Here is a 14,076-nt window from a genome sequence, read left to right as displayed (position 1 = left end):
CAAGTCTTGTTTTGTCGACTTGATTCCATTTCGTCGCCTAGTCCTTTGTTTCGTCGATCTTCATTTGATTCGCCGAGTTCATTTCCGTTTCGTGGTGGATGTGTTACTGGTACTTTATAAATAGACAGTCTCAACACAGAACTATTTTAGAGAACACAGAGAGCACTGAGAACACACACTAGAGACAAGTGAGAGAGAACCGAGAGTCTTGTATTATCTTTCTGTAACAAAAACTCTATCGGCATCAATGTACAATTGTTAAACGGTATATCCTTTGTGTTGTGTTTGTCTCTCGCTCGGTTTGTATCGTAACGTGGATTCCACACTCGTTACGGTATTATAAACAAGATCATGTAGTTGTCCGGCGATCCGCAAACAGACCTACAATTGGTATCAGAGCTTAAGGCTCGATTTCTTGTTGAAAACCGAGTTACCGGTGTGATTTTCGAGTGGGTTTTGAGTGTGTTTTGTGTAAAATTTTCACAAACCCAGTTCTAGTTCATAAAGTCTGAATCAAAACCCGAAAATCTTTGTTGTTTTGGTGTCGTATTTGATTAAAACTTGTTTAAAATTGTTGGAGATTATCATAGGTACAATTTGTTTTGAGTTTCGTCATCAAAATTCGTGTTCGGAAATTTTCGGTTCACCGGAAAACTCATAATTTTTACGGGAAAACCCATTGTGTTCTTCATTTATTCATAGTGTTCTTGAGTTGTTCTTGACATATTTCTGTGATTGGATCTTGTTGGATTAAGATTATTGTGTTTGTGATTAAAATAATATTGTTTGAAAATTGTGACATACAAAGTATGATGGATAGTTTCAGTAAGGTGATGGGTTGGTAAAGGGTTGGTAAACACACTACAAAAGTGAGGTGTGGGTTTTGACAAAAGTAGAGTGTGTCAGGAGATAAGGTTTAAATTGGAAAATATTTTTTTTTATTTGCATGTCACATTAGTCAACAAAATCAGTCAACGATTTCGCCTAGAAACACATCAGTTTCGTCGAAATGAATTTTTAAAAGGGTTTTGTCATTTTTCATATATCAATCCTTTATTTTCGTCGACCATCATCAAAAGGCAACCTGTTTCGTCGCTAAGATTGTTTCGTCGCTCAAGATTATTAAATCCGTTTCGTCATACCTTGGGCCGGTTTCGTAGAACATTGGGTTTGGCTTGTTTCGTGGATAAATATTTGGGCCGTTTCGTCTCTCACAAGCCCAAAAGGGGATCTTGTTTCGTCGACGAAACAAAATTCGTTTCGTGGAAACCGTTTCATCGTGGGTGTTGTCAAGTTTATATCAGAAGGGTTGCAAAATTGTTTTAACTGTCTGTCTCTTGTGTTTTAAAGTGGAATTCTTCTTTGCATATATAACATGAATCCGAGTTGGTGGGGTAATCCGTCTACGGATGAAGGCAAGTATAGAAACACGCGTTTATCACCATCATGGGCCGAATCTCCCACACGATCTTGAATTACGGCAGAACAATGGGCATCGGTTACCAATCAAAAGCAAAGTGAACCGAAAATGACAACAGACATATACGGAAATCCAATACAATGAGTTCCCAAACCAGAAAGAACAACAGACTTGTATGGAAATCCATTACCACCAGTTGCTTCACAACGCCATCGTTCCACTGTAGCACCATCATCTCTTGACCCAAGGAACTGTAGTCAGACAAAAACGGCGTTGTATGCTGAAATTGTCAAAGATGCCAGCAATGGTGAATCCTCGGGAAATAATGACAGTTCTGAACATGACAGTAGTTCAGATGAAGATGTTTCAACTTCAGTTGAGGATGATACAACTTCAAGTTCAAGCGAGCATGGATCTGAATGTGAATCATCAAGGGAGGTTATTGATTCTGATGCAGAAAGGCCAACATCTGAGAGTGATTCCAGTCAGGTATGTGTCGATGAACCCACTGCTGTTAATTGCGATAATTGAGCTAGATTAAGTGTTAAATGTGCTGATCTGGAGGCAAACATGTCTGAGTTGCAAGACAAACATAATGCTTTAAAAGCTAGTTTGTTTGACTTGCAAGACAAACATGTTTCGTTAAATGCTAAGTGGTGTGAGTTGCAAAGCAAACACGAGGCTTTGCAAGACAAGTATGATGTGACATTCATCCACAACCAAAAGTTGACCGTGGATCTTTCTAAGTGCACAGAAGCCAACATGTTTTATGAAAACCATGAAAAGGAATTTAAATCGGTGATTGAAAAATTAAAGAAAGATAAAACCGAGCTGACAAAAATGGTTTCCAGAAAACAAACTGACATAAATTTGTATATCACTCGTCTTGAGATAATGAAAAAAGAGATGGCTTGTGTTAAAACTGAAAGTGAGGCGATCCAACTTAAGTTAGACAGTTATTTGAGCTCTAGCTATGTGTTGGATCACATCATCGATGTTCAGAAAGAGAAACAGGATGTCACATGCATTGGTTACAAGAAATGTCCACCACCTGTGAGACACAATTATGATGCCATGCCTAATGAGGAAGACAGAACTTACTTTGAACCATCTGTTCCTTTAGATGTTAAGGAATTTGCAACAGGACTTGAATACAAGAAAGAAGTATCATCAGATTTAGATGTATCGGCAGATACATGTGTGTCTTCTGCTGAACCGAATCAGGATCCTCCAGTTATTATTATTATTGAGGATGCTGTTTCTTCTGATGATGAATCCGATGATACTAACCCAGCAAAGTCTGATGCGGTAATCAAATAAGAGGACATACCTCTTGAGAATCATATTCTTTGTGATCCACCTGCAAAACCGTTTGTGACTGATACAACAAAGTCTGTTGAATCCTCATCTGGAAGCTGTGAAAGCGTGAACTTGCTTTACACGTTGATTGGATCTGATAAAATATACTCAGACAATGATTTTCCAATCAACAATGTCAATGAATCTTTGATTGATAAAGTTTTCGAAGATTCTACCAGTAAGTTTTTGGGAAAGTCGAGCCCAGGAGTTGTAGTAACTCAGTGTGCTCCTATCCCAAAATCCGAATTTAGAAAGAAATATGGGAATCAAAAATTGCAAAAACAAAACAATCGACGAAAGCAAAATCATGCTGCCCAAGGAAATGGAAAAGGCAAACAGAGCCAAAACAAGAAAAAGGTTCGGAAGATAAACTTCGTGAAATCCAGAGGGACTGATAAAATTGAAACTTTCGAAAACAAATCCAACACTGATTTTGTTAAACAAAGTAAAATTTTGAAAAGAAACAGTCAAAACAACTATACACAACACACAAACGGTTGTGATGTTGGACCAAGTACCTCAAGATCACGAAGTTCATCATCAAGCTCTTACAGTTATGATACTCCGAGGTTTGTTGAGCGGAGATCATGCTTTGAATGCTGTGAGTATGGACACATCATTAAGAATTGTCCATATCTCACCAATGGAAAGTCAAAGGTTGAACCCCCCATGGTAACTATTACCATAAAAGATCTGTTTCACCAAAACAGGACCCTCGTCTTGTTAAACAACGGGAAATGAAACAGAAAAAGAAACAACGAAAAGAAGTTGAAAAGGTTTTGAAACCAGAGGTTATCCAAACACAGTCTGTTAAGTTAGAAGTTAAAAATGAAAAACAAAAACAGATTTGGAAACCAAAATCGGTAACTGTTTCAGGGGGAGCTACATCAATTCCGAATCATCGGGAAATGGATGTTACAATTCTCGATGATGACGGACGACCCAAGTCTGTGAACGCTTGGGTCCCCCTCTCCAACTAATCTCTGAGTGGTCTGTCCAAACCTCTTTAAACCTAAACTGAAAAACGATCAACAGCTCTATATAAGATGTATCGGTAGGCTCACTATCATTTTAAAGTGTGCAGGGTGATATAAACTTAAATCGACTGAAGACCAGTTGGGAACCATTCATTGGCATATGGTCTTAGTACCGAAATTTCGTTTGAGAGATTGCCGAGGTTCTGAGATATTCGGTCTTTATGCTGCTTATTATCTGGGTATCATGGTTGTATCTTTTACAGAAAAATAACGGGGACGCAAGTCTAGATCTTCCATGATACTATACATACGTGTACATATTGCATTCGACCTTAATAAGTGATCAACAATCACATGTCCAAACAAAATAAGTGATAAAATATCACATTTATCCGGGAGTCAAGTTCGTCTCTCTGCTGTATGAAAGTACTGACCTGTTCACGGACTTGCTCCTGTGCCCTCATGCATCGAAAATCAAGTTCCTCATCAATAAGTGATTCTATCACATAGGGCTTGTTTTCAAATCAAAATAAGTGAGTTTCTCACATCATATACGGTCAAACAGATGATAATCTGTATACTCACCGGTAAGATGAACTCTCTGTAGGTCCCTCTACGGAGGATGACGAACCTAAACCTTGTTATACAAACCCACTAGCGAGTGCGGAATCCAAGCTAGCAAGCAAACCGGGATGAAGCAAGTATAAACACAAACACACAAAGGTTCACCGATTAACACCACTGTATTATCACGAATGAAGGTTGCAGTTACAAGCACAATGTTTACAAAATAAGCTTTGCAAACTCTCAAAGTGTGTGTGTGTATTTTGACAGAATGCTCTCAACTCCTCTATCTCTCGGGTGTGCATCTGCCAAAAGTGTCTTCTAAGTCTACTGAAAACAACACACTGCATGTGTTTATATACTCAAACACAGCAGGTCTTGTCGAAGGATCAAACAGCATGACCGAAAGATCATCTGTCGATTACAATGGCATCGAAGGATCCATATTTACCTCGAAGGATGGTATATCCTTCGAGGTTCAACAATATCCTTCGTTGGGCATCTTTCGAGCTCATCGAAGGATAGACCTTATCCTTCGATCCCCATCTTTCGACCCAGACACTTTACAAACATATTCTAACTGTTGGCCAAGTCAATCCGGAGGATGGTTGACTTGGTCAACTTACAGACTACCAAGGACATCGTTTACATATAGACCGAATACAGACAAAGTACAGACACAAGTGCACCAACAAACTCCCCCTTGGCTGTAGCTTTGTCTCGAACTTTGATGGTCTTCGATCTTCGAGTCTTCAAAACTCTGATGTCCTTTCAAGTCTTCAATGTCGGAGGATCTTCATAGTCTTCACGTCTTGAAAGCAGAGAGTGTATCAACAAACTACCTGTACCATGTAGGAAGTGTGTTGACAAACTCCCCCTTAACATAAGCTCCCCCTTGAGTTATGCTCGTGAAATACTTGATCTTTATGAAGCGAGATCCTTATGGTGTTGATGATGGCCAGCGGCAACTCGATCATCTTCATCTTTTGAGTCCCTTCACGTCGTGTCTTCATTCCGAAGCTTTGTCATCGACCATGTTCTCCTTGCCTTTAGAATCTGCACATGCAAGAAATCTAAAAGCGTAATGAGAACAACTGCTTGGAATATAGTTAGTATAAACAAATGACACAAGGATGACCATATCACAATCAAACACCGTCCGACAGTTTGAAAGTTTAATAAAATTCGACAATTTCAGCCTTTAACTTTCAAAAACTTGCAAATTTCGACCGTTTATGAAGATATAGTCAATTTCGGTTTTCGTTTAGGTTTCAGGCAACGAAGACTCGAGTTCCAACATCGTACGATCGAAAATAAAGTAGAAATAAAATCTTTTTGGTATTTTTGAATTTTTTAAATGTAAAGACTGAAAGCAGTAAATAAATATATACAGACATTCTTTTTGCGAGTTTCGAGGGTAAGAGAATCATATCAGTGTACGGTCATGCCAAAACGCTCTTGTTGTTCAATTAGTCAATATTAAGATAAGCATCCTATAACAATTATCGGTATTGTTGTCCACTTAAGCTCAACTTATCAGATGTAATCATGGCGAGGGGATACGTTAAGGTATGATTTATACTTACCGACCGGTGTTCATCCACATCACGACACATTCCCGTATCAAGGTATGCACGAGGGTTCATCTTACCGGTGAGTATACCGATTATCATCTGTTTGACCGTATATGATGTGAGATTCTCACTTATTTTGATTTGAAAACAAGCCCTATGTGATAAAATCACTTATTGATGAGGAACTTGATTTTCGAATGCATGAGGACACATGAGCAAGTCCGTGAACAGGTCAGTACTTCCGTACAGCAGAGTGACGAACTTGCCTCCCGGATAAATGTGATATTTTATCACTTATTTGATATGGACATGTGATTGTTGATCACTTATTGAGGTCGAATGCAGTATGTATTATGTACACGTATGTATAGTATCATGGAAGATCTTAGACTTAGTCTATTTATAGAAGCAACCATGATACCCAGATGATAAGCAGCATAAAGACCGAATATCTCAGAACCTCGGCAATCTATCAAACGAAATTTCGGTACTAAGACCATATGCCAATGAATGGTTCCCACCTGGTCTTCAGTCGGTTTAAGATTTATATCACCCTGCACACTTTAAAATGATTGTGAGCCTACCGATACATCTTATATAAAGCTGCTTATCGTTTTTCATTTAAGGTTTAAAGAGGCTTGGATAGACCACTGATGTACTATCACTTTCTCTTTTGCTCGCCAGGAAACTCATTTTTGATTTTCTATTGTTTTTGTGTTTTTGAAATTTTTCTATGTTTTTGGATTTTCATATTTTTGGATTTACTCCCCCTAAAATCAATAAACTAAGACAAATTTAAAAACACAAAGGTATTTACAAAAATGATTTTCCGATGTTGGTTTACTCTTGCTTGACCTTAATGCCGTTTACCAATAATAAAAAGTCAAATCTTGATTTGTCAAACGCTTTGGTAAATAAGTCGGCACGTTGGTCATCGGTGTGGACCTTAACAACATCGATTAACCTTTTCTCAAAGCAATCACGTATGAAGTGATATTTGATTTCGATGTGTTTGGTCTTTGAATGCTGCACAGGATTTCTAGTGATCTGTAATGCAGCAGAATTATCAACGTAAATAGGTTAGTTAGGAATTCAAAACCGTAGTCCCGCAATTGTTGTTGGATCCAAAGAACTTGAGAGCAACAACTTGATGCAGCAATGTATTCAGCTTCGCATGTTGATGTAGCGACGCACGTCTGCTTCTTGCATTGCCATGTGACTAGGCGATTTCCTAAAAACTGACATCCAGCCGTTGTGGATTTACCGTCGATTTTACATCCGCCAAAATCAGAATCACTGAATGCGATCAATTCAAAGTTATTATCCCTAGGGTACCACAGACCGGTGTCTGGGTAAGCCTTCAAATAACGAAAGATCCTTTTTACAGCTGCAAGATGAGAGTCTTTCGGATTGACGTGATATCTGGCAAGCAGGCACGTTGGGTACATTATGTCTGGTCTTGATGCTGTGAGGTACATAAGAGATCCGATCATAGCGCGGTAATATGAAGGGCTAACAGCTTCTCCCTTCAAATCTGGAGTAATTCCGTGATTGATCGCCAATGGGGTACCAATGGGCGTTGCATCTGACATCTGGAACCGGCTCAAGATGTCGCCAACATATTTAGTCTGATGGATGAATATCCCAGACTCCGTTTGTTGCACTTGTAGGCCCAAAAAGAAGTTCATTTCCCCCATAGCACTCATCTCGAATTTATCCTGCATTATGCGCTCGAAATTCCTGCACAAGACATCATTAGTAGAACCAAAAATAATATCATCAACATATACCTGTACCAGAAGAAGGTCTCCATCTTGTTCTTTGATGAAGAGAGTACAGTCGATAAGACCCCGTCGAAAACCGTTCTCCAGCAGATAGTTTGATAAGGTTGCGTACCAAGCTCGCGGTGCTTGATGAAGACCATAGAGAGCTTTGTTGAGCAACCAAACCCGATCGGGATGGATAGGATCTTCAAAACCTGGAGGCTGTTCGACATACACCTCTTCTTCTACCACACCATGTAAGAATGCACTCTTCACGTCCATTTGATAAACCTTGAATCCTTTGAAGGACGCATAGGCTAGAAAAATCCGAATCGCTTCGAGACGTGCCACGGGTGCATACACTTCGTTGTAGTCGATGCCTTCTATCTGACGAAAACCTTGAACGACTAAACATGCTTTGTTTCGAATAACCACTCCACGGTCGTCCTTCTTGCATTTGAAAACCTATCGAGTGCCAATCTTCTTGTAGTTCTCAGGTTTCTCGACAAGCTTCCAAACACCAAGCTTTTGAAATTGCACCAATTCTTCCTGCATGGCTTCAACCCAAGAAAATCTAGAGTAGTCATCAGTAACTACTAGACAATATGCATCACCGAACATTGTCTTGTGCTTCATAGGTCCAAAGAGGTCCATATGAAGACGTTCAAGCGGCATGCTGACCGTGTTGATTTTCTTCAAAGGGTGGGATTTCTTCGTTTGCTTCCCCTTTTGGCACGAGACACAGATATCTTGTAAATGAAATCTTCTTACAGGCACACCATTCACAAGATTGTTTTTCACCAAATGGTTCATTTTCCTCAAGTGAATGTGCCCCATTCTTCTGTGCCAAGATATTGACTCCTTTTCCGTGGCTTTAGAGACAAAGCAAGTGACTTGTGCAGATGTTGTAATCGCCTGGCTCATATCGAGAATGTAAAGATCATTAACTCTTGGAGCCGATAAGAGAATCCATTCTTGTGGAATTTTGAATCCGGGTTTTAGCACATAGCAGCCGGCATCATCAAAATGCACGGTGAACTTTTTATCGCAGATTTGCGACACGCTCAGAAGATTATGATCAATTTGCTTCACATAGTTGATCTTGTCGAAACATACAATACCATTGGAGACACTTCCCTCTCCAGTGATATATCCGCCTTTATCTCCCGCAAATGCGACATAGCCTCCTCTGATATTTCTCACGTCGTACAGAAGCCGTAAGTCGCCAGTCATGTGTCTAGATGCTCCACTATCAACAATCCAATGACTGTTAACAGTTCCTCCTGGAACACCCTGCACATGTCATTTTAAAACATCAGTTGAGAATGGGGACCCAAGCCTTAGTGGTCTTGGGTCGTCCCTGAGCATCACGAAACGTGATATCAATCTCTTGATGGTTTTTAAGAACAACTGCTCCCCCTGAATTGTCACCCGTCTTAGTTAACCAAGGTCATTTTTGCCTACCAGTTTTTGAAGATTCTGGTTTTGCAGGTTGTGACACACTTGGTTCCCTTTGAACTGTTTTAACCTCAGATTTTAAAGCTTTTTCAACAGTTTTCATGTTCTTACGTCGTTGTTTAGTTTCTTGTTCTTTTACAGTTCGTTTATCATTTTTAGGTGAAACTGACCGACGTTGAGGATGAATTGTTTCAGGTGGAGCTTTCTCAACAAATTTGGTCTTTGGAGCATTTAGGCAGTTTCTGATGATATGCCCAATTTCTCCACATTTAAAACATGTTCTCCTTTCAACAAGCTTAGGAGAACTTGATTGACCACAAGATGTCGAAGTCGTGGACCCTGAGGTACTAGCCTTTTCATCACACCCATTTGTAGGTTGAGTGTAATTGTTATCACTGTTTCGTTTTAAGATTGTGACTTGTTTTACAAAATCTGTGTTAGATTTGTTCTCAAAAGTTTCAATCTTATCAGTACCCTTGGATGACACGAACTTGACATCTTTTGCTTTCTTTTGAAATCGAGCTCCTTTTGTTTCAGATTTCATTTGAGAGACTTTATGCTTTTGAGCTCGTTTGACTGGTTGTTTACCATTAGAAGCACTAGGTTGTTGAGTGGTTGGAGATTTTTGATTCCTAAACTGTTTTCTAATCTCAGCCTTAGGAATTGGATCACATTGTGTTACCACAATTCCTGGAAGTGTTTTTCCCAAAAATTTGTTTGTGTTGTCTTCAAAGACTTTATCAATCAAAGATTGATTTACATTTTTAATTGGAAAAACGTGATCTGAGTAGATTTTATTATCTCCAACCAATGTATACAACACATTACTGCTTTTAACAGTAGACACCGACTTCTTTTCAACCTTAACAGGATCAATCACTTGTTTCTCGACAGATGAGACATCAGGAGTATCAGGATCACACAAGATGTGATTCTCAACGGGAATGACTACTCCTTTCATCTTGCCAAGTGATTTATCCTGATCACCTACATCCAATTCTGGTTCATCATCCGATGACTCATAATCCTCGATAATTGGAGGATCTTGATTCATGGAAGTTGAAGTTTCTTCCTGCTTTGCGGATGCGTTTGAAGAATTGTCCGGTTTGAACCCTAGGCCAGTAGCAAACTCCTCAACATCCAGAGGCACACTGGGTTCATACCGAGGCATTTCCTCCTCATCAGGCATCTTGGTATAATTGTTCATCAAAGGGGGCAGACATTTCTTATACCCTATGCCTTTCTGATTTCCCTTCAGTTGTTGAACATCGATGATGTGATCAAGCACAAATCGGGAGTTAGAATAACTTTCCAATTTCTGTTTGATCGCATCATGCTCAGATTTGGCAATGGCTAATTGCTTCTTAGTTTCTTCCACAATGTTAATATATTCATTTATACTTACTTGCTTGTGGTAAACTACTTTGTTTACTTCGGACACGTTTTTCTTTAAAGTTTCAATTACTGATTTAAAATCTTTTTCGTTCCGAGTTAAAGCCATATTTGCCTCTTTGCATTTCGATAGTTCAATAACCAAATTTTGATTATGACTATGAAGCTTTTCTGATTCAAGCTTCATGTCAGCACATGATTTACAAACACTAGGAGCAGGAGGTTCAGAAGTTACCTGACTCGAAGAGGCTGAGACGTTTGCCATAAGGGCAGTTTGAAAAGAAAAAGCTCCATCTTCAGAAAAGAACTTCTCCATTTCCTTTGATGCAGTAGCAGCCCTTCTAATCAGAATTGATTTCTGACATTTCAGCTCATCAGCCTCCTTCAATAACTCCTCAATACCAGAACCTGCTTCCTCCTTCACATCAGACTCAGACTCTGATTGATTATCCCCAGAAACAGAGCCTTCTTCATCAGAACTTCCAGAATAACCAGAACTGTCATCACTTTCAGATGACCTTTGATTGATGATCTTTGCATAACAGGCTGTTCCACTTCCTTGATCACCGTCACCAAACTGCACAGACCAGTCACATCCCTCATCACCTTGAACTGTCAAAGCCCGATTGGTATTTGATGATCCAGGCTGGTTCTGATTGCTGTTGACTGCCACAATCCTCCTGTCTTGGTTTCTGAATGGGTTATGATTGCCTTGTTTTGTTGGCCGAGTGCACTCACGTTTGAAGTGCCCTTTCTCGCCACAATTAAAGCATGTGACTGCATTAATATCAAACCCATACTTCGTGTCTTTCTTTCCTTCCAACGAAGTTCTACCAGTACGAGCCATGAAGTCTTTGGCCCTTCTAACTGCACTAGCAAACGCCCACTTAATATCCATCAACTCCATTTCATCTTTGTCAATCTGTTGATAATCTTCATGTGTCATGTTGATGTTTCCAATCTGACCCACAACTAAACCGCAGTAGGCACTGACCATAGTATTGATCAGTTCTACATGCTCCTTTGCAACTTCTATACTAACTTGGGAAAGATTTGAAGTGTCAACACGAACAGTGTTAGGGTTTGGAGGTTGAGGATTGCTTGTGAAATGAGCTTTCTGTGGTGGTTGAACTGGTGGCTGTGATGGAACTGGAATATAAGATCTCGGATCAAAACCCGGAGCAGGATTGGATTGAGGAAAAGGAAGAGAACTTGTGTTGGACACGAAAGCAGTTTGCAATTTAGGTTGCTGAGCTGCAGCGGATCTTGCTAAGGTGTCGAAGCCTGGAAGATACATTTCTGTATTCTGAGGAACCGGAGCTCGCTTAGCTTTCCTGATTTCTTCATCATTTTTATGTTCCAGTTTCTGAATGAACTCATAGATATTAACCGTGTCTAGAGTTCCGGTGTGCTTCAACAACTCAATGAAAGAACTCCACTTTGGAGGTAAGGCGTCAGCAAACTTGTTCACCATGTCTTGTTGAGTAGCTATAACCCCGTAAGCACACATTTCACTGATCAGATGATAGAAACGTGTTGTCATATCATTTAGAGTCTCGTTTTCCAAAAACTGAAACGAGTCGAACTCTTTCTTCAACAAATCATGACGAGACTTTCGAGTAGCTGCATTGCCTTCTCCTCTAGCAACTAAAGCATCCCACAATGTTTTCGTGTTCTTGCAGTAGGAGAACTGATGATAAATATCTTTATTGAGTGCTTGTGTAAGGGTAGCAAAGGCCTTTTTCTCCAATTCATAAGACTTCTTGTCATTTTCGAGCATGTTAGCATAACCTTCTGAAGTGGATGCAGCAACCTCAAGAGCTGCATTGAATGGATTGATGAAACACGTCCAAAGATCGGTGCTTTGCCGTTGAACATACATGTGAAAGCGGTTTTTCCATGATGGAAAATCGTTCATATGATTTAACTTTGGTGGACGATTGTTGCTGCCCGTTTCACTTTCACTAAGCAGAAGATTTTGAATGCTTTGACTTTGATTGGATACCAAGGCCCATTGACTTGGACTGATTGAAGGCGATGGAAACATACTCTTCGCCCAAGCATCAGCTGAAGTTAGTTCTTGACTAGATTGTGAGTTCAAACTCCAATCCCAAGGACTTGTGCAACTCATTTTGATGAGATATTAATGGAAACCTTCACAAACACAAACTGTTAAATTCAAACAGACAAGAGTTGAAAGATATAGACCTGTTCGAAAGATCAGGACTTGTTCGAAAGATCAACAGTGATCGAAAGATTACTGTTGAGTTTCGAGCAAAGTCTTCGAAAGATTCACAATTGATAGATCCTTATCTTTCGAATACTGATCTCGAAAGATTCACAATGAAAGATCCTTATCTTTCGAGACAAATCCTTATCTTTCGAGACAAATCCTTATCTTTCGGACAACTATCTTTCGAAAAGATTCCAGAAAGATAATGCTTAGACTTCGAAAGACTACTCGAAAGATGCTAATCTGTCGAGCTGTCTCTGATCGAAAGATGGTCTTTCGATGTCGAAGGATATCTTTCGGAAGCTTCTGACACAACTGACACAGAGTTGACCGGTAGGTGGGAAAGGTGATGGGTTGGTGCACAACTTTCGGCAGAAGGTATGTGCAGACTCAACTTTTCACCAACTTTGAAAAGTTTACCCAAAATGGACACCACCTTATCCAAAACCAGTCACCGGAAATATAACCCGAGATATGGCCGGAAATTACCAAAACACTTAAAAACAAATTTTTAAGTTACCCAACCCAACCTTGAACACTCCCGAAGGTTTAGAACACGTTTTTCAGTTTAAAAATACAAGAAAACCACCAAAAACGGGTGCTAAACCAAGTGTCCAAACACACCAAGAACTTGAACAAACCCGGTTTTAAACAAGGTAAAGAGCCAAGCTCTGATACCACTTGTAGGTCCCTCTACGGAGGATGACGAACCTAAACCTTGTTATACAAACCCACTAGCGAGTGCGGAATCCAAGCTAGCAAGCAAACCGGGATGAAGCAAGTATAAACACAAACACACAAAGGTTCACCGATTAACACCACTGTATTAATACGAATGAAGGTTGCAGTTACAAGCACAATGTTTACAAAATAAGCTTTGCAAACTCTCAAAGTGTGTGTGTGTATTTTGACAGAATGCTCTCAACTCCTCTATCTCTCGGGTGTGCATCTGCCAAAAGTGTCTTCTAAGTCTACTGAAAACAACACACTGCATGTGTTTATATACTCAAACACAGCAGGTCTGGTCGAAGGATCAAACAGCATGACCGAAAGATCATCTGTCGATTACAATGGCATCGAAGGATCCATATTTACCTCGAAGGATGGTATATCCTTCGAGGTTCAACAATATCATTCGTTGGGCATCTTTCGAGCTCATCGAAGGATAGACCTTATCCTTCGATCCCCATCTTTCGACCCAGACACTTTACAAACATATTCTAACTGTTGGCCAAGTCAATCCGGAGGATGGTTGACTAGGTCAACTTACAGACTACCAAGGACATCGTTTACATATAGACCGAATACAGACAAAGTACAGACACAAGTGCACCAA

At 39.8% G+C, this 14,076-nt stretch overlaps 1 protein-coding gene across 1 annotated transcript in view; it reads left to right on the top strand.

The window, feature by feature from the left end:
- LOC110922104 (F-box/FBD/LRR-repeat protein At1g78750) overlaps positions 1–14,076 on the top strand; it is a 54,600-nt gene that overhangs the window by 2,612 nt on the left and 37,912 nt on the right. The gene's annotated exons all lie outside the window — the stretch shown is intronic.

This window comes from Helianthus annuus, chromosome 17, assembly GCF_002127325.2.
Source record: "Helianthus annuus cultivar XRQ/B chromosome 17, HanXRQr2.0-SUNRISE, whole genome shotgun sequence".
In the NCBI taxonomy this organism is placed as follows: Eukaryota; Viridiplantae; Streptophyta; class Magnoliopsida; order Asterales; family Asteraceae; genus Helianthus; species Helianthus annuus.
Note: the sequence above shows the minus strand (reverse complement) of the source record. Positions and strands in the feature narration are given on the sequence as shown.